Source organism: Anthonomus grandis, chromosome 22 (assembly GCF_022605725.1).
Source record: "Anthonomus grandis grandis chromosome 22, icAntGran1.3, whole genome shotgun sequence".
NCBI lineage: Eukaryota > Metazoa > Arthropoda > Insecta > Coleoptera > Curculionidae > Anthonomus > Anthonomus grandis.
In genome coordinates, this window is record NC_065567.1 from 42613228 (window position 1) to 42639195 (window position 25968).

The 25968-nt window shown below is 34.0% G+C and overlaps 1 protein-coding gene across 2 annotated transcripts in view; it reads left to right on the top strand.

Annotated features, from left to right (window-relative positions):
* The first annotated feature begins 1914 nt into the window (after positions 1-1914).
* Positions 1915-25968, top strand: part of LOC126748317 (uncharacterized) — a 78969-nt gene continuing 54915 nt past the window's right edge. For both annotated transcript variants that reach the window (XM_050457460.1, XM_050457462.1), the window contains exon 1: positions 1915-2148. The gene's annotated coding sequence lies outside the window, so the exon portion shown is untranslated. The remainder of the gene's footprint in view (positions 2149-25968) is intronic.

Genomic DNA, 25968 nt, shown 5'->3' on the forward strand with positions numbered 1-25968 from the left:
CCAAGTAACACTCCACCTCCACTTAACTAACAAAACATTAACTAATCTTAATGTTAGATTAGTTAATGTTTGCAAAAGTTAATCAAATTTTGTATTTTTCTTTCATGGTTATTAATTGATTGTGGATACTTTTTTTCGATTTTTATATTTTGTAAAAGCCACAAAAGCTTTCCTAATTAAAAAGAAAAATGTGTCATTCTGTATAGTAAGGGAGTCCTTGTTATATTGCTGCAAATTGCATGTATGTATGCGATTAATACAGAATTTATTATTTTAAAAAATATTCACGAATATCTTAATATTATTGACTTGAGGCTTAGTAGGTTTTCGCATAACATGGCCCATTTGATGATGTTGAGGCGATAACTTCAAAAACCTTTGAACAGGCACAGTGATTAAATTTCCGGTTAACGGTTGTTCTTGATAGTCGGTCGACGGAACAGAACTTGTATTTTAAGATAAGTACTAAAATTAGATTAATTAATACAAATGTTTGGTTTCTAAAATCTTGCAAACGCCTTTCAGTTTTTCCAAAGTTTACTGATGTATCTTTGAAAAGTAAATCTTAATTTGCCAAAAAGGCTGAAGTTTTTGCAAAGCAAAAATGGCTGGATTAAGAAATCAAACATTTATATAGTAAACGTAGCATTTTAGAATTAGAAGCATACACACTTTTTAAAAAACTTACTTTTAGACAAACAGATTTAGAGTATCTAGTATGGAGCAATTTTCAAGGAAACATTAGTGTTCTGGGGATATTGTGTATTAGTTTCCCTTACCCAGTGTGTGTTCTACTAGTCTGACGAGCCAGTAGCGACAGTTCTGTTTATTAACATGGCCATTTAGGGTGAATGTAGCCTCATCAGAAAAAAGGATCCACTTCAAAGATATGCGATTTTTGTCAATGGCGTTCATCATTAATTCAAAGAACTGAACTCTGCGATCTGGATCGTCTTCCAATAACTCTTGAACGGGTTGCATTTTATAAGGTCGTTTGTTTGCACTTTTTAAAATTTTTAGCACAGATTTATGATGAATAGAGTTTTCGCGAGCTACTCTTCTGGCTGCAGTTATCGGATTTTCTTCCATCGCTAACAATACATTTAATTGGGTGTTTTCATCGATTTTAGAAGACCTTTGTCTTGAAACATCCCTCACTTCTCGAAATCTGCTTTCGATTTTACTAACCGTACCTTGGTTAATAGGTGGCAAATCTGGATATTTCTGCCTGAATAAGTGGACAACCTCTAGCTAAGTACGACTTCTGTCCCCATAACCAATCATCATTAAGATTTCAATCTTGTGGGATTCGGATAAATAAGGCATTTTTTCAATATAAGTTAACTTATTTAACAACTGGTTGAAATTCACTTAACAGTGACACTACAACAATGTCAGGAAATGTCTCGATACCAATAAAATAAACAAACACGCTAAAAATTTACCAACACAAAATATTTCGAGACTTTTAATAATTAATTGGTTTTTATTTTTTTTTCGTATTTCTCCTTTAGATAATCACAAAAGTAAATAGGGCAATTTAATCAGGAAAAAGGGCTCTTTTCAATGAGAGTTTAAAAAAAGTGGCTTTCCATTTGAAAAAAAAAGTTGGGGTTAATTTGGACCCCCTCCTGTATGTGAAAAAATACAAAAACTATCTTGAAATGTGAAAAAAAACAAACAAAAATCGACGGGTCTCAGGAATTTTGCGAGATAAAATTTGATTAGTTTTAACTGAATTTATTCCAGTTAAAGTCACCACACTGTATAAATAAACGTTCAGTAGTAATTTCTCTGTACTTAACATCGTAAACGCTAAAATGAAGTTAAATATGGAAAATGTAATTCCGTAATTGATTATCTGTCATGGAAATGTGAAAATGGTTTCACACGCCCATGACTGCTAGAGGCGTCGCGACGCCACTCCCGCGCACCAAAGTAAGCGCACAGCGCGTTGCATCATTGACGCTGTTGTCAACTAGCGGCTTGTCCAGAGTAATGTATAATCCAATAATTTTGCGTGTTTTGAAGTTGATTTTGGAGTAAAATAACTAGTGAGAATGTGGCTAACAATGCACAAGTGTCGTAAGGTTGCTAGCACAAAGTTGGGCTAATACTACAACAAATTAAGTTTTAATTCAAACCCAAGTAAGTAGTATACACTGCATGAGAAATCTTAACATGTAATGTGGTAATTTAGAAAAGATTTTTCTAATTGTGTTGTAGCGCGTAAAATTCTTAAATATACATGGTGTCCACGGATTGACTGCCAAAGAGGGAAAATTTTTTTACTAATGGGTTTACGAAAAAAATAGATGCTTCATAAAAACTCCTGCCTATGCTCAAGCGATCCAAAAGCTTATAATTTTTTCAGATTAATACACTGGCCTTTATAATTTAGAAAAATATACAAAAGCTAACAACAAAGTACATTATGTGACGATTTTGCAAGAAGCAATTGAAGCAATTTATTTCAAAAGTTTACAAATTTTCACCTTAAATGTACAGGAAATGGTAAAAAATCTACGCTTAGGAAAAGGTAATTTAATTTGTCAACATTAGTGAAAAAGAAAACAGTTAGAATATATCGTTATAACAAAAAATTGTGTTTATTGTCCAATATTATGGTTTAAGAGAAAATACCTCATACTCCTATGTTTAATGAGAAATTACCAAATCTTACCACTGACTACGAAACAGTTAAATCCACCGTTTTAAAATTTAGTAAGTTACACTGAAAATCAAAATGTGGTAATTTTACAGCAAATAAAGTAGGTCATATGTTGCCACCAAAGAAAGTGGTAAACTTATTTTAGTACTGTAAATTTAGTAATATCTGTAAAAATGTGAATTTGTTGTTTTGTAATTTTACATTTATCTTCTGTAAAATGTAAGCAATAATTATGGTAGTTTTTAAGCAATATTACTATAGATTTACTGTAGTTTTATATTTTTACATTTGCTTTAATGCAAATTTAACGATTATATCCGTAAAAATCCTGTAATACTTAAGCATTGTTAAGAGACCCTGTAAATTTACCACAATATTTTTGGTGAAAAATGATGGTATATTTGCTGTGTTATTATTTTTTCTTTGGATTTAATACATTTTTGCTGTAATATTTCTTGAATAGAAAATAATTTTACTGCTTAGCCTGTTTTAATTTTTGTGTTATAATCTCAGTGAATTTTTTTTATTTTTTAATTTTCCGCCTTAATTCTGGTAATTTTACTGCTTTAATTGCCGTATTTTTTTAAAACAATCTGTAACTATATTAGTTTTTTAGTATACCCATATTAGTTTTTTTTTCAAATTATTGTTTCTTTATAAAGATTTTTTTAAAGAATTTAAGCCTTTATTACGTTTAAAAAAGTGACCAATATATCAATAAATTACTCAAAATTGTGGGATTATTCCAAACATAAAAGCTTTTATGAAAAATAAAAAATATATTTTCTTATATATCGTATCTAAAGATATCGTAACATAACAAATTTATTTTATAGAAAAGCAAAGAAAATAAAAAATGAACTTAATGGAATTAAACTTAAAATATTAGGATTTGTTAAGCTATACAGGGTGGCCATTTGAAAACGAAACAAAGCCTATTTTGGGTCCCTTAGAACATTTGCGAAAAAATCCTCGGATTCGTCAATTTTATGTGAATTATAACTCTAAAGTTTTAAATCGTTACTATTTTCCTAGTCGATATAGGGGCTAATAAAAGTTACAAAAAAATGTTAAAAAGTATAATTTTAAATAAAGGGCTTAAAGATAAAATCAATCAAGTAAATGTTCAAAATGTTGGCCTTCGACTTCCATACAATAATACAGGTTTTGTTCAAACCTTTCCCGTAGATTTTGCAAAATTTCTGGGGTGATTTGACGACATTCATCAATTATTCTTTGTCGCAAATGGTCTAGCGATGTTGGCTGACTAGCATAAATTTTAGTTTTTAAATGGCCCCATAAAAAAAAAATCTAACGGGCTTAAGTCCGGGGAACGAGGAGGCCATTCAATAGCTCCTCTTCTTCCAATCCATTGTCCTATAAACGTTTGGTCCAAATACTAGACGATTACTCGTTGTTATTTTCTAGTATCTCCACTAATGCTGGATGAATTGTATTTTCTAATAACTCCAGGTACATCTCTCCTGTTAAATTACCAGGTAAAAAAAAAAGGGGCCTACGATATGTTTACCAAAAATGCCAGCCCAAACATTTAATTTTTCAGGATGTTGTGTATGCACCTCACGAAATATTCTGGGATTTGAATCAGCCCACTAGCGACAGTTGTGACGATTCACAGTACCCTTTAGGAAAAAGGAGCATTCGTCAGAAAAACATACATTAAATAGAAAGTGTGGATCATTGGCGGCTTGTTCAGATATAGTTTCACAAAATTGTACTCGCCTATCAAAATCGTCTTCGTTTAGCTCTTGTACGAGATGCATTTTGTACGGATGAAACTTGTTTTTTTTTTAATATCTTCTGAATGCTGCTTCTCTTAATACCAGACACGGTTGATAACTTCCTTGTACTCAGTGTAGGATCTTGCACAATATGGCCTAAAATAGCTACTTCTGAAGCTTTATTCACCACTGGATTATCCATTTCGCGCTTTTTATTAGCCACAGACCCAGTTTCCCTAAATTTTTGAACCAATTCCAAAATGTACTTGCGATGGACCTGTCGATTAGGGTGTTGTAAGCATTTCATTTCAGGGTGTGTTGAGCATTTTCATTGTTCGCAAAGAAAAGAGAGATTATTTCAACTCTTTCAGCAAGTGAATAAACCATTATCACACTCAATGGTGTAACTAACTAACTTTAAAGAGCTATTTAATTGACACACTATGATCTGACAGCAGTAATTGACAACCACTATTAAACTTCAAAATGTTGCTATAATAACAGTCTCAACAATAACCAAGAGTTCCCTTGCAGAATTGGCATAGATACCTACGGGTATTAAAAAAAACAACAGAAAGTACGGTTCACAATGTAGGAGAACAAAATTTTTTGTATTTATTTAACTGCTAAATTTACAAGCATTTTTTTTCATTAAAAATGTTGACATGTTTTTGTAACTTTTATTAACCCCTGTATCGACTAGGAAAATAGTAACGATTTAAAACTTTAGGGTTATAATCCACATAAAAATACCTTCAAAATAAGGTATCACTCGACCCCCGTTCCATTTAAAATTTTGGGAGCCCTTGTCATCCCCGCTAGGGCTTTGCCCTCAGGGGGCCGAAACTAGCAAAAAAATGGGTCCCCCTTGAATCAAAAATTGACGGGTCCGAGGATTTTTTCGCGAATGTTCTGAGGGACCCAAAATAGGCTCTGTTTCGTTTTCAAATGGCTACCCTGTATAAGTATTTAACATGCTTACACGTAGGAAAAACAATATGGGCCCCTTATTGTGTTTCCTTTTTGGTGTATAGCTACGTTATACTTATATTAATTGTTTACTGTTAAATATGTATGATAATATGTTTAATATTTCTTATGTAATTTAAAAGTTTAATTTCACCAAGTTTATTTATAAGGTACAGAATAAACGAATATAAACAAAAGAACGTTAAACACCTAAAAATTGTACAAACATGTTTTGATACAACATTGTTCACAAAATATATATATTTTCTTAAAAATATTGACAAAAAACGAACAGGAACTAAAAACATCAAATAAACTTCTTAACTAAAAATAAATAAGAAAACATTCCTAGTTGGAATTAAAATCACAAAAAAAATTAAGTCAAGAAAAAACGAATATATAATTATATAATTTTATAAAAATGTAAAGCCGCGGTTATAACTACATATCTTTCAATTTTTTAATTAATGATATTACTTTTTTTTTGGTGACACTTTCTTTGATATGGTTCCGGAATCCAGATGGTCGTTCAGTACATATCTCTGTATCATTTCCAAGGTGGTGCTTACATCTTTGGGAAACTTAACAACAAAATTATAATATAAATAATAACAAGCCTTTATTTCCAACAAGCAACTTGCCCAATAACAGGAAACAGTTGCAAAACAATGACAAATATAGTTAAAAAAAAACACACACAAACAAACCTAAAAGAATGAAAAGAAAAGAAAAAAAGTAAAGTCACACTCTCAAAAGTTATTATAATATTAGTGAGTATTCTAAGAATTATTAGATTTGTTTCATTAAAATATCCAAAAAATTAGAACAAATAACTATTAATATGATATAAAAACCCAATTATAAAAGTTTAACAAGATAATCACATATTCAACAAAATTAAATTAACTGCAATATACCTACTAACTATAACTTAAACACATGGGTCTTAATCCCAAGAGTAATGATCCACCAAGATATCGACAATCACATGAACCGGCGAGAAATTTATATCGCACATGTGACAGATCCGATTAAATATAGCGCATATTATATGTAGTGGCGATTTCAACAGGATGTTAGTATGAGGCCTTGGCAGAAATAATGTTAGGGGATGTCTAGCATTAATCCTAGGCACCATGAAACGTACACCAGAAAGAAGTACAGGACTATCAATGAATCCATTCAGTAACCCATGCAGGACTTTTACAGAGAAGGTCATTCTTCTGAGATGTAATGGATGTAGATTGAAGCGTTCCAATAATTGCCGATGATCAAACACTCTTACCGGATATATGCCATCCTGTCTGAAGGCCAAAAACTTAGCAAATCTACGCTGAACAGATTCAAGGAGACCAACATGATTCTGATAGAGCGGGTTCCATATAATGCAGCCAAATTCCAGTTTTGTTCTCACAAAGCAACAGAAAAGCAGTCTTAATGTAGATTCCAAAGTAAAACTCTGAGAACTTCTAATTATGAACCCAAGCCTTCTCAGGGCTGACTTGACTATGTTGTTGAAGTGTGGAACGAATGTAAATTCAGAGTCAAAGGTGATACCAAGATCAGTAATTTGCTTTAATCTACTCAAAATAGTATCATTAATAAAGTAATTAAAATTTAAGGGTGTTTTTGATCTAGAGTAACTGACCACACTACATTTAGCCGCATTCAAGCCTAACCTGTTAACAGCGCACCATACCTCCAATGTATTTAGACAGTTCTGAAAAAAAACACAATCCTCCAAACCATATACATTTAAATATAGCTTCAAATCATCGGCAAAAACCAGCCTATGACAAGTGAGTGACTCAATCAAGTCGTTTATAAAAAAACTAAACAGGAGCGGACCCAGGTTCGAGCCCTGTGGCACACCCGACGTTACGTTAAAAAGTTTCGATTTAAAGCCCTCATATTCAACATATTGAGATCTACCAATTAAGTAGGAATGAAATAAATTAAATAATCTCCCTGAAAAACCATACTGAGTTAATTTATGCAGCAAAATATAGCAAAATATAATGTATAGTGGTATAATCTATCCGATCAAAGGCTTTTTGGAAGTCGGTATAAATAACATCGACTTGAGTATTAACATCAAGGGATTCACAGATGTGGCTAGATATGATAAGTTAGTAACACAAGATCGCCCGCTAAAAAATCCATGCTGGTCTACAGAGATGAGTTCTTTTGCGTGACTAAATAGCGACTGATTCAGGATAATTTCTAAAATTTTTGAGAAGTTACAGAGTAATGAGATTGGCCTGTAGTTCACGATTTGATCAGAGTTCCCAACTTTTAAAATAGGTATTATTTTAGCAGTCTTCCAAATTTCAGGAATTTGTTCTGTTGACAGTATTAAGTTGAAAATGTAGGTCAGCGGATCAGCCAGGACACCAATGCAATCTTTAACTAAGAAGCTAGGTACACCGTCTACACCAGATGTTAACTTATTTTTGAGTTTTTTACTAGCCAAAATAATCTGGGAAGCATCAACGTTGGAAATGTCAAAGTGGGGCACATTATCAGACGTCGACGAATGGTTAATGAAATTTGATTGTATAAATGCCTCACCAAAGAACAGTGCAAAAGCATCAACTATGTCTTGTGGGTCTTTAATTACCACGTCATCGGGTAGCCTGATCATACCAGGAATCCTGGTGCCAGCCTTCTTAGAACCAATAAAATTCCAAAAGCTAGATGGGTCCAAAGAAATATTCCTTTCGGTGTTTGATATATCCAACTTATATTCATTGCGTATTTGTAGTTTGATAAGGCGTCTAAGAGAATGGAATTTATTTTGAAAGAATGGAGAATTGCACATTTTAAAGTCCTTGAAAGCCTTTTCTTTCCTATAAATGTTCTTAATCAATTCTCGAGAATAATAAAATAATAAATATGGCATTCAATATATCATATAGGGCTCCACATGCATCATTAACGTTAGAGGATAAATACACAGTAGACCAGTCAGCTTCAAGGATCGAGTCATAAAGGAGATGGAAGTTGGCCTTTCTAAAGTTAAAAGAATGAGATAAGTTTTTATTAAGCTGAAAATTATAGACACGTCGGCCTGAGACAGTAAAATCAATTTCCAGTGCAGGGTGATGCAAATCCTCCAAGACAAAAGGCACGTCACTACGCGAAACAGTACAGGTGAAGTTAGATAAAACAAGATCCAATAGTCTGTTATTATAGTTTAGGATGTGATTACACTGAACAAGATTAAAAGTGTTAGCAAAATTATTCACAGCAATAGACTTTTGACTAACATGATTACCTGTAGGTGAGTTAATAGAGAAATCAGACACGTTTTAATCGCCTACTATTATTAAATTATGGTTTAGCTTTGATATTAAAAGTGTAAACTGATCCAGAAATTGCTCGAAAATTACAGATGTGGTAGATGGTGGGATGTACAAAACAATCATGTAAAATATCTGTAACCTAATAGTAAATTTACAGCCAACAACATCGATAGAGGGCGCAATACTGTTGCAAAAATCAGACAAACTAATTTTTTCAGACACAATGTTTTTAGAAACTCCACAGAGAACTCCGCCACCACGTGTGGCAATAACGGATTCAAATTTTCGGTCCGACCGGTAAACATCATAAGTCTTTGGATATATTTCACCACTAGATATCTCTGGCATCAACCATGTCTCGGTGATGCATATGGTGTGAAAATGCTGAGCAATGGCGGCAAGAAAAAAAGTCTCGGTTTTAGTGTTAAGACCACGAACATTTTGATAAAAGCAAGTTAAGTGGGCATCACTAGCATGTGAATATAAAGGCGAATCTAGTTTTTTGCTACAATTCTGGGGGAACCATTGATGTATCTTATATAAAGATTATTTTCTCCTTCCTCTCTGCGTCGCTTTAACTCCGATTTGGCTGCCTTAAGCTCATTGCGCTGCCGAGGCGTCATAATAAAGCAAAACATACAAGAAATGCATCGCAGAAAGTCGAGTAGCGAAAGCTTCTGTTTGGGTCGACAAATTTTTCTATTTTTCTATTGCTGCATAGTACATTTTCTCTCCGTTTACATCTGAAATTTGTTAATTAAAATGTAATATTTTTCATATACAGTATATACAGTGTGTCCACGAATTGAGTTTCCATAAGGTGTAAATGACAAAAAAAGTTGAGTTGGATTACGGATCTGGGAAACTGCTGCATGGTCCGAAACTAAGATGTGATAAGAATGAGTCAAATCAATTAATATACATGCTGGTTTTGGACTGATTTTAGAAAACATGGCTAAGAATAAAGTGTCTTTATTTAAAGAGATATCAAAAAAATGGTACAGAAAAAAGTTGTTTGAAATGAAAAGTTGTAATTGAATCCCAATGTTTACACAAATTGAGTCTATTTTGAGACTTATGAGTAGATACATTAACATTTTTTCTTACGAAAACTCAATCCGTGGACACTATATTGCAATACACAGAGGGTCTTGAGCTTGAAATACATTCAGTAAACCAAAGACTTTATTTAGACTTTAACATTTCGAATTGTACTTTAAATTGCACTCCTTTCGAAGTTAATTTTATTTAGGGTGTCCCAAATTTGAGATAAAATATCAACGACTATTCTTTTAAAGGCAATCCGAATAAGATTTTTTTTATTATTTAGTATTTTTGCCAAATTTCATATTTTTATAATAAATTGTCAGATATACGCTATATAAAATTTTAAAACTCTTTTTTTTTAAGTAATAATAAAAATACTTCTCGGCGTCGGGGATAAAATCGTGGGTTTAATGAATTTATTTTAATAAAAGAGTACTTACCCCAAGCAAAATATTAACCGTTTAGTTTTCAACACTGTCATATACCACTCACATCTACTAAAATGATAACACGGCTTTAACAACTCAACATCAAATAATGACGACAGCGAACTGCGAAGACTAAACAACAATGGCGGAATGGCGGCGCCGAAAGATGCTATAGCTGCCTCTACAGGTACGAGGTGGTGCTTGCCCTCAGGCGCCTACAGGTACCTGTGATTTCACAATAATGTAAACAGCGAATTTCAACCCTATTTCAACTAGTTTTACGGACCTCTGTAATTTTCGAGAGGTTCTGTAAGAGTGCCGTCTTTTTTAACCACACGGATGAATTTTAATGCAAAATTACTATACGGACAGTAAAAAAGCTGTGATTTTCCTAAATCTAGTATTATTTAAGTGAATTTAATAAATATAGTAAATTCACATTCTGACATGGTAAATTTGCTTTAATTATAACAGTTAATACTGCTGTAAAATTGACGGACACATTTAGAGTGTATAGAAAGCGTTATAATACTAAAAATAACAATTTAACACTGAAGAATAACGTGCTATGGCTGGTATTGCTCTGGATTCTGTTCGATATTTCCCGAAAACATCGCTGAGGACGGGAGCATCTGAAATTGGAAAAGTTAATTAATCACATTTACAAGTCATTTTTAAAGCTAATAAATCATGCCATGATAACCTAACTTCATTGATCATGTTAAAACACTTGTTTGTTTGCGGGTTACTCAGAAAAACGAAATAGAAACGTTTGTCAAATTATAATTTTTTCCAATGAGGCGACCTTTACAACTAATGGTATAGTTCTAAAAAATTTGCATTACGGGTCTGAACGGGAAATCCCCAATTCGGAATTTCAGAATTATCCATTCCAAGACAGTAAACGTTTGGTGTACAATTACCTACAACGGAATACAAGTACTAATATAAAAGCAATTATTCATGTTAACATATATCACGTATTTACATACATGAAGAACCAGTATGTAATTTCTTGCAGAAGATGCAAAAAAATTAATGCTTAAACCTATTACAGGGTGTCCGAATTCGGATACTTTTGTAGGTTATTTCAATTGCTATAGGAGATAGAGCCATACGGTTTTCGCATTACGGTGCTACTGCTTTCTATGCAAGGAAATATGCCATTGTCAAAAATTTGATAGCTATCATAGTTTTTAACCTACAGAGGGATTTTGAAAGATTGGGATTTTAGGATCCCTCTTGTAGTCCTTAGGATCTCCGTTATTATTTAACAACGTGAAAAAGTAAAAAATGGTTTTTATGATTTTTTTTTCGTAGAACACGTATTTATAATCTGTTTCGTTGTAATAATTTAGGATTTTGAGATAAAAAAATAAGTTTAAAAAAGTTTTGTTTTTTTATTTTTTTTTAAAATCCGCTTTATTTTTCTTTTTTAATAATATATGTATAATACTCGTCCAAAATTAACGGATCAATTTTTTCTATACAACTTAATGGTATTTTATATGGAACTTTCAATATCTCAAATGCCCTAACTAGTTTCTCTAATAAAAAGGAATACATCCTTAGTTTGATTCTTTTGCTGATTATGTAATTGAACCCAAATATCCTTAATAAAGGCTGTCGTTTCATTGAATAACTCTACTAAATTGTCCGTAATATCGACTCTTGTTTCCGAATTTTTTGGTACGGCCTTTTTTATAGCCCTTTTGGAATGATTTATAGCCCCTTGTTTAAATTCCAGTAAAGTTTTATTAGTCCTTTCCCAGTTTAAAGACATAGAACCCACTATTATTATTATAGTTTGCTTAGATGCATAATATTATCAATTAAAAAATAAAATAAAATTCACACGCATAAAATAGCATTCCCTTTTTTACTTAAAAAAAAAACATAAAGCATCACGAGACACACCCGTCTAGAATTATAAAAACAGGAATAAAAATAAAATTGAACATTAAGGCTTACTCAGTAGATTATCCTTAGTTATCCAATAAAATTGCCTTTGTATAAAATTCTACCCGCACTACTATAACTGCATTCGATTTACGTGCACTAGTTTAGACGCTAGTAATTTCAGTCATTCATAAAAGTCATTTTAGTCACTAAAAATTGCTCGTGTCGTTTTTCGTTGGGCTGGTTAAGGGTTAATAATAGGATTTAAAGCGGCAGCATCTCTTCTTAACTGGGCCAAGTTAATCGTAGAAACAGCAAGCTCACGAGTTATCTGCTTCCTAATATGCTGCTTGTATATTTGAAAGACTTTATAATCACCATCATAATAAGCAAAATAACTATTATGTACAAAATTGCTTTGACGTCCTTTGTAATGTTGTATTCTTGCTCCTGCACTACAAAGTTTGAATTGACTACCTCATTTTCTGTCAAATCTTGGTAAGTGGATTTGCTTTGCCCCATTTTGCTGATTTGCTTATCGCCAGTACATTGCAATATATTTGGAAAAATAAGTAAAAAAAGAAACACTTTACTTTTAATCGGGCCCAGAATAATCTTTTTTTTCAACAAAACTTATTATTTCTCCGAGATTCGACTGGCCAAGGATCGCCATATAATTGATCCCCATGTAATAGCTGGATACTGGATATTTCAATACAAAAAGCAATTGAAGAGCGTCAGTTATCTAATTAGACACAAGCCGCGATATAGCTTATTTTGCAAATAGCTGCTATAAACTAGGTCGACTAAATATTGCAACCAACTATTAATGTTTGTAATACATAAAATGTAACCTACTTTGCGTTTAAAGAATTTGTCTAATATTATTAATAATTCCTTTACACTACCTTAAAGATAGCTTTGTAGGATGCCACCAAGGGGTTGCCAGTTAAGATTATAAAATTAGGGTGGCTCGGGGTGAATAATATAGTAGCAAAATGCTGTACGTTTCATTTGTAAAGAACTGATTTTTGATGATTCATTAGCAGAATAGAATATTTTTCTATCCAATCAACTTCCCAAATTGTCATCATTATTGTTAGTGACCATTAGAAAAAATTCAATTCAAAATACGTTTCAAGACATACATAGTCTTTAAGCAGCTAATTGGAACATCATTCAAATTATTTGGGTATGGTCTAATTAATCTAAATGTCCATTAATCTAAATAACAAAATAATTAATAGCTCATCCTACGGTTGCTCGTCCACTGGGAGCACCGGACCGTTCAAAAACCCATTATTTTCAGACATAAAGAGGCGGAAAATGGAAAACGGGAAGTAGACGAGGATAAAATACAGTTATTCCATGTTTTGAGCTTGAAATACGAATGGGCCATGATGAAAGATTTATTTATGTATTTTGATTTAATTTTTGTGATGTGTTATAATAATAGTATTTTTATTCAATTGAAATATTATTCTTATTATATATATAAATGTTTTGTGATGCAATAACTACAGATTTATTTTATGTTTGTAGAAAAACAAACATAAATTAATTTTTTTACAAACATAAAATAAATCTGGAGTTACATATTAAGTCAAACAGGTATAGGTCGCAATCCGTTTTTAATTTTTTTATTGCCACGTTTGCATTTTTTCTAATAAATACCCAAACTTCACACTTGTTGAAATTGATCTAAGTTTCAAAGTTTGTATTGTTTTGTTTAATATGTATTTAATCAAATATTCTTAATTCCAAGCATCTGTTTTTTCTGAGAGAAAAAATAGAGACATTAAAATGTCAAAAATAATTATACAGGGTGATTCATTAAGAATGGACAATCTCTAAACTAGAGATACTACACACCAAAATCTGGCGATTGAGCTTGACATGTCTTATACAAATGTTGCAGGTTTACGAGATACAGGGTATTTAAGGTTGGAATTTTAATTTGAAATTTCTTAATAATTTTGTGATTTTAAGCAGTATCGTCTTGAAAATTGGCGACTTTATGTGTTTTGACATGAAAATTACGAATTTTGTGGTGAATTTAGCATTATTTATACAGGGCGTTAGTTACACCCAGTTACTTAGGTAAATTACAACATATCTTTTTTGTCTAATCAGTTATGGCTAAAACGACTAGAAAATCTAAAAGGCAGTTCAATTTTAAATAAAAAAGGTACTCTTGTTTATTTCATGTAACTCTATCAGTTTTTAAGTTATTTGCATTTTAAACAGTCAGCGTAAAGAATCCTAAACCACCATTATTACATTGACTTTTTTTCAAGTAGACTTGTGTCAGCATTTATCAGTTTTTCGTGTAAAGAAATTATATGACAATTTTAGTGTCACTAAGTAAGAGTGTATTATTCGTAGTAAAAATTCTAAAATAAGAAAATGCCACGTCATATTGAATATTCCAACAGTAAAATGCGTGATATGATTTGCGTTTTTGCTTAGTCAAATTATAGCGGACTTGGTGCAGCCAGAACGTATTTAGAATTATACCCAAATCGAAGACAACCCAATCACACTGTTCAGACGTATTTATACCCGCCTAGGCGAAACAGGGTGTTTTCGTCCTAAAACCTTAAATGGTGCTCCAAAAAATATCAACTTCAATGATGAAGAAGAGGTTTTAGCTCATATTTTGGAAAATTCAGATCTCAGTACTAGTCGGTTAAGTATGGACACAGGAATAAGCCAATCGTCTATCTGGAGAATTTTAAAGAAAGAGAATCTTCGTCCATATCACTATACTCCTATCCAAAATTTGCTACCTCAAGATTTACCAGTTCGCCTACAGTTTACTGAATTTATGCTAGATAAATAATCCGAAAACCAGGAATTTCTTAATGACCTTCTCGATGAGGCGACGTTTATTAGACGAGGTGTTTTTAATTGAGAAAACAATCATTTGTGGGACTCCGAAAATCCACATGCTCTAAAGGAACGACATTTTCAGCATGAATTCAAGGTAAATATTTGGTGTGATGTGATATCTGATTTTTTTAATGGTCCTTTTGAACTTCCTCCTAATCTGAACGGACCCCTCTATTTAAACTTCCTTCAACAGGTAAACCCAATATTGGAAGATGTACCACTAGTCATAAGGCGGAACATGTGATTTATGCAAGACGGTCTGCCTTCTACGGCGATACCTGAATAAACATTTTCCTCACTGGTGGATTGGGCGTGAATTAGCAGTGAATTTGTTTGGCCACCTAGAAGTTCAGACTTAAACCCTCTAGACTTCTCAATATGGTGACACATGAAGGACATTGTTTACAAAGATACAATTAATTCTATCGAAGAATTACGACAGAAAATTCAAGAAGCTGCTAATATTATCAAAAATAATCGATAAATGTTATCTAATATTCAAAGATCTTTAAGGAGACGCCTTACAAAGTGTATTGAAGTGGAATTTTGAGCATTTACTTTGAAGTTTTCTTTTAATATTGTTACTGATTGTTATTTGTTGTCTTTACTGTTGCTACCCAGCATAGTAGTAATTTAAAAGAATAAATTCCTATTAAGCCAATGTAATAACGGTGGCTTAGGATTTTACGCTGAATGTTTAAAATGCAAATAACCTAAAAACTGATAGAGTTACATGAAATCAACAAGAGTAACTTTTTTATTCAAAATTGAACTGCCTTTTAGATTTTCTAGTCGGTTTAGCGATAACTGATTAGGCAAAAAAGGTAGATATGTTGTAATTTACTTTATGTAATTAAGTAACAGGGTGTAACTAACGCCCTGTATTAATAATGCCAAATTCACCACAAAATTCGTAATTTTCATGTCAAAACACATAAAGTCGCCAATTTTCAAGACGATACTGCTTAAGTGCTTAACATTACAAAATTATTAAGAAATTTTAAATTAAAATTCCAACTTTAAATACCCCGCATCTCGTAAACATGCAACATTTGTATAAGACATGGTAAGCTCAATCACCATATTTTGGTATGTAGTATCTCCAGTTCAGAGATTGCCTATTCTTAATGAATCACCCTGTATATTTGAAATAAAATAGTTAATTGAATTGATGCTTGAATAAAATTTGTGTTGATCGTTCAAACCTTTTTAAAAATACACCTAGTTACTGCCATTCATTTTAGGTTATCATTCATCCTAATGTCTGGCCATTTGTCAGAATTAGAGCCTCTATTGTGGGACAGTTCAGGTAAACAAAAGTTACTGGATTAGGGCCCCTCATTAGGGTTCTTAGCATTAGGGCTTCTATTGTCGGGTAAACGAAGCTTTACCTAAACTGATAGCATTTTGCACCTAATCTGAACTTTAGGGTATCTCTACTTAATAAACAAAAAAGCGTGTTTTTGGTCTACTGTAGTTGCTTAACGTCTACTCTCGTGACTAATTGTGTATTGTTATCACGAACTTCGTGCTGAGTGCAGCTACCGTTCTTTACACAGAGTTTTTCTACATTTTATTATTTTATTATTTAACAAAAAAAACAACATTTTAAACCGACTTTCAAAATTTAAGTTTTTGGAGCACATAAATATACATATACATTTTCAGTTACTGGAAAGATTTTTGTTTCATTCTTTAGAAGATAGAAGAAAATCTGCTGATTTGCAGTTTCTATATAAATTAGCAAACAACTTAATCGACTTGCCAGAATTATTACAAGAACTGAGCTTTCGCATACCTCGCATATCAGCCAGAAACTCACAAACATTTTACCTACCTAGACTAAGGACTAACATTAACAAATTTTCTCCACTACGCAGAGCCTGTAACACATATAATTCTGTTCAGGGTCAATGTGACTTAATTAATGCTATGCTACATAGCAGATATCAAAAAAGTACACTATTCTTAGTAAAACTTTGTTTTTTTTTCTTTACTTTTCTCATTGTTTTTCTTTTTAAGCATTTCCTTATTGTTATTGATTGTAAATGTATTTTTTTCCCATTCAGTAATTGGATGCATTTCTGTTGAATGGCCTAAATAAAATAAAATAAAATAAAATAAAATAAAATAAAATAAAATAGATTTTTGCAGATAGTGCCGATCGAAGCCTAGATATCGACTTTCAAAATTTTTAAGTTTTTGGAGCACATACACATTGGTGTTCATTTGAAAACTTCCCACCACGGATTTATCGAAAACCACTGTTTAAAAAAAAAACGTCGAAATACGTCAAAAGGTTTGTCAAGGGGAACAACTTTCTAACCTAAAATTACTTCACCCCCTTTCACCCATTGCCCCCCCAGGGTCATCCCCTTAAAAATTTTAAATGGCAATAAGGGGTATCGAGTAATAGCTTGTTTAAAAGGTCTTTCGAAGTTTTTTATTTTGACGCTTGATTTTTTTTAAATCGGTCGATTCGTTTTCGAGAAAATTAGAAAAATCTTAGTTTATCTTAATTTGTTCAGATAGAAAACAAAAACATGAAAATATCAGTTTTTATTTCAATAAGTGTTCAAAATGTTGCTCGTTTTTGGCCAAACAATGATATAGGCGATGTTCAAATTCCTGACCGACATTTTCAAAAACATGTTGTGGGATATCATGGCAGCTGTCGATGATGCGTTGGCGAAGTTCATCCAAACTTTCAGGTTGGGGAGTAAACACAATAGATTTCAAATGACCCCATAGAAAAAAGTCTAACGGCGTTATATCAGGAGGATATATACCTATAAGCCCCCTTCGCCCTATCCATTTATCTGGAAACTCGTCGTCTAGCCAAAGTATATAGATTTCAACTTTTTCATGTTAGACTGTGGTCTAGCCATTGCCGAACGGTAAGAACATAGTGAGGAAAAGCGCCGTCTTGCTGGAAATATATTTCAGCCTCATCAAGTATAGGGTTTCCATCATCCATTCCATAGAAAGTTGTCCCCCTTGACAAACCTTTTGACGTATTTCGGCGTTTTTTTTAAACAGTGATTTTCGATAAATCCGTGGTGGGAAGTTTTCAAATGATCACCCTGTATATGGAAACTAAAAATTATTATCTCAGCTAATATGAGAGCTACACATTAAATAAAAAGGTAAAACATTAAATGCAACTTATACTAACAAATACTTATATTACCTAAGGAATAATTTAAATCAAGTTTAACCTGTATAATTTACTAGAAATCAATAAGCACACAGAGAGGCCAAATACTGGTGAAGCTGTCTAATTGTGATCTAACTAAAAAGTTGTATGTTAGTTTTTCAAAAATCCAAGTATTATTTATGCCTTGTTACAGCAATATTCAATGTTGATGTTGATGTTGATGTTGATGACTCATGTTGAATCAAAGTAAGCTCAAAGGTCTCTGACTATATTAACATTTTTTATACAAAAATCGTCAAATTTATAGATATTTTATACTGGATTGTTCCTTTTTGCAAATTAAATGTCCTGACACTTATCAAAATTAAGAAACAAATAGTCTTCTTTACATCATTGATTAAAATTGTTAATAACATTTTATATATATTGTGTAGCTTGGGGACCATCAATGATTATGAAAATATTTACATCATACAAAAAAAATAGGTAATGTTTAAATCATAGAGTAATATCATTCATGAAAATATTGAATAATAAAGATGGTAGATGTACGTCTTGCCATCGGGATTCGACCCTTAATTAACATGAATTATGCAATGTTTTTGGAAATATATGATATTTTTAGATTTAAATCAGATTATGTTCACTGTGTTTTTGAGGTGAGAAGGAATAAGAATATTGCATTTTCTATTTTGCAAATTTTCATTATTGCGTTTTTTAGAATTTACAAAAAATTTTAGGATTATTGGTAATGTTAGATTTTAAATTATCAATATATTTGCTGTATAAATCATCTACCTGTGTCTTGCAAAGTGCTCTCAAGGAACGGAAGTTTTGGTAACCCTCAAGAGATTCAGTCGGTCTGTATTTTGTATGGGTTTTTTTTGTAACAAACATTTGTTTTTAATTCAGCATCAAACCAAAAAGAAAATTTAAAGTTATTTGTAATTTTTACCTTAGAATTATACAGGGTGTTTTAGAACTATGGGATCAAACTTCTAGGGATTGTTCAGTGCAACAGTAGAATCCATTTGAATATATGAACCCATGTCCCGAAATGTGTCACTGCGGCCCTAAGCCGCGTTTAAAATTAGAAAAAATAATAATTACCTAAATAGAATCTGATTCACTTATTTTTACCTTTTGTATATGATACCATCACAACAATTGTTCAAAATGTCTTCCTCCAACCTCAATAGACCGATTTAAACGCCGCACATGATTTCGGCGGACTACACTAAAAATTTGATCCTTGTTTTGAATGATTTCAAATGCTGCTGTTATTCGTCCAATTAAGTCTAGCTCTGATCCTACTGGAGTTTCGTAGACTAAAGACTTTACATGCCCCACAAAAAAAAATAGAGCGACGTTAAATCGGGTGACCTAAGAGGCCAAGAAACTGCTCCACCAATGGCAATCCAACGGTGCCCAAACCGCTAAGCCAAATACTCGCGTATTTGTACAGCAAAGTGAGCCGGCGCTCCATCATGCTGAAACCACATTTGCTGTCTAACGTTTAGTGGAACATTTTCAAGGAGTTCTGGGAGAAGTTCCTCCAAGAAACGCAGATAAATAGGTCCTGTTAACCGCTCCGGCAGAAGGTATAGCCCAATTAAATAATCATCAACAATGCCTGCCCATACGTTGACAGACGAACGATTCTGACGTTTTCTTGATGTAAGGATGGAGTTGTTGGAGTTGTACCCGCCAGACAGAAGCGTTGCTTGTATTCATATTCTTAGCGACGTCACGTGTGCTATTTGATGGTTCACCGGCAACTCGCTGAAGCACCTCTTCTTCAAATTCGACCGTTCTTACGGTTCAAGCAACACCAGTATCATGCATCTTGGTCTTAAACATGCCTGTCTGAGCGAGCCGCCGCGCGGATGAACCGCTATAAACTTTTTGTATCTAGGATGCTGTCGTTCGGGATAACGTTCATGAAACAACCGCGATGCTGCTCGTGCATTGCAGTTTGTTGCTCTGTATGCCAAATGCATATCCGCCAATTCTTAATTGGTAAAGTTTTCCATTAGCAATAAATGTTTAAATATTGTAAGCTATAAAATTTTTAAACATGACATTGAGAATTGACATTGATAAGCGTTGATTTTAAACAATTGTTGTTATGGTATCATGTACAAAAGGTAAAAATAAATGCAGCAGATCCTATTTAGATAATTAATGTTTTTTATAAATTTTAACGCGTCTTAGGGCCGTAGTGGCGTAGTGACGCATTTCCGGACATGGGTTCCTATACTCAAATGGATTCTTCTGTTGCACTGAACAACCCCCAGAAGTTTGATCCCATAGTTCTGAAACACCCTGTATAAATCAATGGCGTGTTTTAATATAGCTTTAATCGTTGCTATATCTTCATCCACATCATGTACCAATAGCTGATCTCAATTTGTGCAAGCAGGTATTTAATTAACCTCCCATAATTAATTATATATATTTCCCATAATTATACTTCGTAAAATTAAATATAACATCTTCGTATTCTCTACAATAAGTTTTTGGATCACTATTTCAATTTATCAGCAAAGCCGTATAATAACTTTCACATTTCATTAAAGTGTCCATGGCTGCAGTGACTGAATCGTTTTCAGTGTCAATGAATATCAGGTCCAAGAATATACTTCTTGCATTAATAATATGGTTAATTTAAAAGAGGTTAAGTAGAACTGAAACAAGCTGGGATTTTATTGAATTATGAATCGCAATCAAAACTGTTTTATTGGTCAAACATTTCGATTGTCGCAATCAATGCAGTATGAATTTAATTATAATTCCGCATACATGAAGTTAGATGTGAGTGAGGTTTCAGAGAGCATTATCACATCATAGTTGGTGAGAGACAAGTTCTAAGATAATTCATAAGTTTTATTACTATAAATACTTTACTATAGATAAGTTTGGTTTGTAAATTTTAGATTTTATAGTAGACAGTAATCTTATTACTTACATTCTTCTTTGTCCTTGATGATGGTGGGTGCTGCGAAAAAACGTTCCATTGGATAGTCCTCCTGGAGTTATTATACCTCAGACAGGCTCAGTTTTCAGATCTGTTATTGTTCCGTGAGAAATTGGGTTTATCAAAAACACAATCTTTGCAAGCTATGTTGTCAGGCCAAAACTTATCGGATGCAATGTGTTTGGCATGTCTTTGTGCAATGCCAACCTTAAATGAGGTAGTGTCTCCGTTGAGCTGGTCTGAAGGAGTTGTACTAACACGTCTTATATGATACCATGATTTTATGGGAACTCTAATTGAGCATCTATCGTTAACTTAGATATCTTATTAGATATCTTACTTCTGGAGTCGTTACTTTAATTGGCTGAAGATGTACTTCCTGATCTAATAGACTTTTTAGGGCTGGCTGGAGCAGGTGTAGGAAACAATACCATACTGGCTCTAATTGACACTTGCTCTTCTATTAGCTTTTATTAGTTTCTTGACGTCTTGGACTTAATTATGTAAATGCAGCCGTTTAACTTCGTTATTTATAGGGCTATCTAACTTAGCAGTTTGTTCATCAGTGATTAATTTTATGGCAGTTTTAGCTTCATTTATAAGATCTACCAAACTTTAGGGTGTTTCAAAACACCTTTCATCAGCTTAGTCAAGTTAACTGGCATTAGCTTTTACCGTGGAAGCTGCAGACTTTGGCTTTTTTGGATAGAAGGTGTGGGCACTATGCACAAAGATGGAAAGTATCCTTTTCATGGTACGGGATGTATGGCGTACAAGAAGAAGACCTTGCAAGAATCCAGTTTTGCCGCTTTTTGTTGAACAAGGACATCGATAACCTGTTTTTTTGAAAAAGTATTCTGTAGACTGACGAGTCCAAATTGTCGAAGGAGGGTATAAGCACCACAACCTCGACGAATAGAATTCTAAGGACGCAAATCCACATTGGACAAACAAAATTTATTTTGGCGCAGATTTTCTGCCAATATGTGGGCCGGTGTAATAGGCAGAACTCTTATTTCTCATCCATTGTTGGACATAGGCCTCCTTCAAACGTATCTAGTTCTCTCTGTCCCTGGTTGTTGCAATCCAATTTGTCGCTATCCTCTTTCTGTCTCCCGTCCATTGTATGGGAGGTCTGCCTCGCCTACGCTTGTCAAATCTTGGTCCACAGTTTTTTGGTTCATAATTTTTCTGCGATTTTCTTTCTCGTTAAAGTTTCTGCGCCATAGGTCAGAACCAATAATACGCACTAGTTAAATGCTTTTCGAATCAAGCGAATTGAGATTAAGGATGGATTTCCTTTAAGGATGTCCTTCATTTTTCCTTACGCCGCCCATACCAGGGTTATTCGTCTGTTTAGTTCGCAGGTTTGGTTGTATTTGATTATTCTAATCTCATGTCCTAAATATGCATACTTGTCAACTAATTCTACTTTGTTGTTATTAATTTGTATTTTATCACTGGGAATCATGTTAGTTATGACTTTGGTCTTTTCAAAATTTATTGTTAGTTCAATTTCTTGTACGATATTCTTAGAGCATGTCTTTGGTGTCCCCCAGATTGTCTACGAAGATAACGATGTCATCCGCGATGCTTAAATGATTAAGTCTCTCTCGATCGATAAGTATTCCTTTTTGTTGCCATGCCAACCTTTTAAATATATAATTGAGTATTTTTTTTAGTGTATAAAATTTTATAAAATGATTCCACAATTTGTAACAAATGTTTTCTGTTCGACCTGATATTACCATCCTTGTTCTTGAGTTTAACAATTTTTCATTTCCCACTTGTTAGTTTGCATCTTATTACTTTCATGCTTTTGTTCCCCCGATAGTTTTAGTGATTTTCTCGTCTTTGTACCTTCCTAATAGTCCTTTCTGATTGCCTTTGCTACTTCCTTGTTCAGTGCATTTATTTCGTCTTGGCTAGCATTTTCGTTACTTTTCAGTGTTTTTCTCTGTTCCATTTTGTGGCACGTTTCCAGGCTGGGTTTTTCTTTCTTCGGGCTTGTTGGACAACATTTCTTTTGGGCGCCTATTATAGCATTCCCTATTGTATTGTTCAAGATGTGATGGCGTAAACCACATCTATTTCATCAACCAACGGCGGAGAAAAGCATCGACTCGCCCTCCATTATCAATGGGGGGCTTAACCAACGCCACAAGAAGTACGAGGAAAGGCAGAAAATTAACCTATCCGACGGCTACCTAACCGATAGGTCAACGAAAAGTGAAGACAGAACAAAAAGTAGACAAGAGAGAGAGCGGGGTAAGACTTTGGATGACTCCTCAAAATTCAAAAAACCCTCATCACAATCCCGTCTCGATCCTAGACTTTCCAAACAGCTAAAAACCCCTTCAAACCCCGACCTGAGAGCTGGCAAAACGCTATCTCAGAGTGCGGAGCTGAGGCTCAGTGAGGAACGGAAAAGGAAACTCGAGGAAAAAATTCAGGAAAGAGATCTGCAAATTGAGAAAAGGGACAAAGAGATTTACGAGATCAAGTGCAAAAATTCTCAACTCACCGAAAAAATCAAACTCCTAGAATACAAGATGAACTCGATGACCTCTGAAAACCATTCTTTTAAGACGCAGATCTCTGACTTGAATAGAAAACTCAAGGAGGTATTGAACTACAACGACGCCCTAATTAATAAAAATGCCAAACTCAAAAAGCATCTGACGATGCTGGGGGGTCAGGCTAAAGACATGATTATTCCTCAAGAACAAAAGAGGGACGATGCGAGTCTGTCACCGTCTTCACAGAATGGAGGCGAGCTGGCTTCTGAACTGGTTCAGCCTGTAAAAACAACAAACATGGAGCCTGCCCCTTCAACATCGTCAGATTCAACCCCAAACCCAACTGTAAATCACATCCAAAATCCCAAAAACCCATTATACATGCCCCTAAATAACCTTTAGCGGGAAAGGAGAAAAGCGTTGATCCCAATATATATAAAGTCCCAAAGGTAGTTCTAAGAGACACGTCAAACTGGGCTACAAAATTAAACTATTTTGCGAAAATAATATGAGCATCTCAAAAGTACAAAAGGATAGATTGGGATTAGCGCGTTTCCCCAAAACATCCAAAGACCACAGAGAACTCACAAGACTCCCCAAGGAAAGGGGAATGGAATTCAATTTCTTCTTCCTTGAAGAGGACAGAAAATTAAATGTTATTCTGAGAGGACTTGACCAAAACTTTAAGCTGGAAGAAGTTAAGGAGGAGCTCGGAATGATGGGGTTCGAGCCTAAGGAATTGGGTTGGTTTAAAACCGGCCCAGGCCGCAGAAGGCCTACGGACCTCATCAGGTTTCTCGTCCCGAAAGATCAAGAGGCTTTATTCAAGATAGAAAACCTTTTGAACAGTAGGGTCCGTGTCGAGCGTTTAAGGACCCACACCTATCGATGGTGACATGAAGCAAATTGGGCAATGCCAAGAGTATGGACACGTCATGAGCAGTTGCAACGCAAAGCCGCGTTGCCTAAATGCAAGGGCGATCACTTTTACTCAAACTGTGATAAAAACAGAGCAGCCCCGGCGGAGTGGTGCAATTGCGGTGGCGACCATCCGGCGAGTTTGGAGCTGCCCAAAAAACCCAAATTTAAAAAACATAAACAAACAAAAAAACAGCTTCGCGGATATCTTGAAAACAACGACCGACACGGACTCTATCACTAGGACAGAGCCTACGGCTGGCACTTCAAGATTGCATATGAAACCTCCCGAATTTACTATCAAGAATAGAAACCTCTTGAATCTGCTAAGTTTGCCTGATGGCATGTTAGAAAAAAAATTGACAACCTGATGGCAAAGTTAGAAAAATTAAACTCAAACCCAGCAATCAAGTCGTCTTTCAGGAGTCGAGGTATAAGTCCTAACAGGGTACATTTCTTTCTTCTAAGTGTGTTCCAAACCCAAATCCTATCCTTACTAACCACTCCAAACACAAATCCCACATAAAACCCAAATCACACGCCAAATAACCAAAACACCTCCTAAATACCGTAAAAGACCAGTTCAACGTTCACACCTCCGTCCGACCGTTTCTCATCAGCCAAAAGTTCCGCATACTGAGATGGCTGTTCCGTAGGCTCGCATCCAATAACATCACACCCAAACCTTATAAAGACATGCAACCAAACCTTATCCCGTTCAGTCGATTTCTATGTTCCGAGCAGTCAAAAATTCAAGCACCTAGATGCGACCCAGAATTATAAAAAGGTGGCGCCAAACCTCGACAGTACGACCTCAAAAGACCGGCAAGAGCCATTTGATGCTAGCCCGGAAGAAATACAGTGCATAACAAACAAGCAACTTTTGGGCGTGTCCAGGTTTTCGTTTGATCTTATTTAATAATTTTATGTCATTCGTAACTAGTGTTTAATTCGATAGTGGCTCTTACTATTCGGTGCTCGCTTGATTTTGCAAATCTATTTAGGACTGTCACATCCTTAAATATATATCTTTTGTCACATATAAAGTAGTCTATAGTTCTTTGTTCTTCCAGGTCAATCTGGTCTGGGGTTTCTTGTAGTAGAAGCTGTTCATTAGAAATAGGTTTTTCTCCAACATAAAATTTAAGAGGATGTTGCCATGATCATTTCCCCTAGACTGCCAAGATTGCCAAAAGCTGTTTCTGATGGATCCATTTTGTTCCTATTTTGGCATTAAAATCGGCGCATATAATGGTTAAATGTGGAGGACTATTTTAGAGAGCTGCGCCTAAATCATCATAAGAAACATCGACTTTTTTGTCTGTATGCTCCGTTGTTAGGGGCTAGACCCGAATAACTTTTAAATTATACAAGTTATAGCTCTCAAAAAGACGCGTTGATTTGCAACTTTCTTTTACTTTACACTTTACCCCCATCAGGGGGA